The sequence below is a fragment of the Schistocerca piceifrons genome, chromosome 4, assembly GCF_021461385.2.
Source record: "Schistocerca piceifrons isolate TAMUIC-IGC-003096 chromosome 4, iqSchPice1.1, whole genome shotgun sequence".
In the NCBI taxonomy this organism is placed as follows: domain Eukaryota; kingdom Metazoa; phylum Arthropoda; class Insecta; order Orthoptera; family Acrididae; genus Schistocerca; species Schistocerca piceifrons.
In genome coordinates, this window is record NC_060141.1 from 705509402 (window position 1) to 705510975 (window position 1574).

The 1574-nt window shown below is 44.4% G+C and overlaps 1 pseudogene; it reads right to left on the reverse strand.

The window, feature by feature from the left end:
• Positions 1-293: 293 nt before the first annotated feature.
• Positions 294-411, reverse strand: LOC124796937 (annotated as a pseudogene).
• Between the last annotated feature and the right edge of the window lie 1163 nt (positions 412-1574).

Genomic DNA, 1574 nt, shown 5'->3' on the forward strand with positions numbered 1-1574 from the left:
AAGTAATAACAATTAATTTGATCGCGTACCTTCTGTGCTTTGACGTAACCAAAGCAATTACTTTTTGTGTAAGTTTATATGCACAAACACAAAGCACTCCGTCTTCAGGCCACGAGTGGCCTACAGGGACCATCTGACCGTCGTGTCATCCTCAGGGGAGGATGTGGATAGGAGGGGCGTGGGGTTAGCACACCGCTCTCCCGGTCGTTATGAAGGTGTTCTTGACCGAAGCCACTACTATTCAGTCGAGTAGCTCCTCAGTTGGCATCACGAGGCTGAGTGCACCCGAAAAATGGCAACAGCGCACGGCGGCTTGGATGGTCACCCATCCAAGTGCCGATCACGCCCGACAGCGCTTAACTACGGTGATCACACGGGAACCGGTGTATCCACTGCGGCAAGGCCGTTGCCCGCACAAACACAAAAAAATTTATACAATTTTTTCATGAAGAGTTTATTACAAATTTGCTACTTTTGCAGTTCATATATTTTGTCAACTAATTTCGAAGAAGGAAGAAAGGATGTTTGGGTTTAACATCCCCTCGATATCGAGTTCATTAGAGACGGAGGACAAGTTCGGAGTGTCAAGGATGGGGAAGGTAATCGGTCGTGCTTTTTCAGAGGAATCATCCCGGCATTTACCTGGAGCTACTTAGGAAAATCACGGAAAACCTAAATCTGAATGGTTGGACGTCGATCTGAACCGTCCTCCTCCTAAATGCGAGTGCAGCGTGCTAACCATTGCGCCGACTCGCTCGGTACTGGTTTCGAACCGACTGATTTACTCTCAAGCCTGAACTAATGAGGCTGCACTGACTGCCTGATCTTAATGACAACCATCAAAAATTGGCATGCATTACACAGTGGCGGCAGATAAACGCCACAATATACAGATGCCCACTATACAAGTCAGTTTGATTCTCACTTGTTTAGTGAGCATATGTATATTGTTACAGTTATCTGTCGTCACTGTGTGATGCGTGTACTGCCAATCTTACATGTTTGCCATTAAGATCAGGCACTGTCACTGTATCCTCAGTGTAACTGTGTATGCTTGCTAACATTATTTGGCAGTGAAAAACGGTTTGCTCAACGGTGCCTTTTCCTTAAGATACAGTTAGAATTAAACACAGTGAATACACTGCACTAACTAATAATTGCCGTGAATAATAACCAACCGACACAAATTGTCAAAATCTCAACCAAGGACTATTTTACTGAAACAGACCATGCTGTTATAGCAATACAAACGACTACGATAAAATTTTCACCCACAGGTGTGCAGTCACTCTTCTAATTCTTACCACAAAGGAAATTAGAGAAAACAAAATCATACCAACACACGTTAAATAGAATATAAACAATTTCAAGACTCCAGAATGAGATTTCCACTCTGTGTCGGAGAGTGCGCTGATATGAGATTCCTTGACAGATTAAAACGAAGTGCCCGACCGAGACTCGAACTAGGGGCAGTTGCCTTTCGCAAATGCTCTACTGACTGAGCTACCCAAAGGCGACTCACAACGCATCCTCACAGATTTACTTTCGCCCGTAGCTCGTCTCCTACATTACAA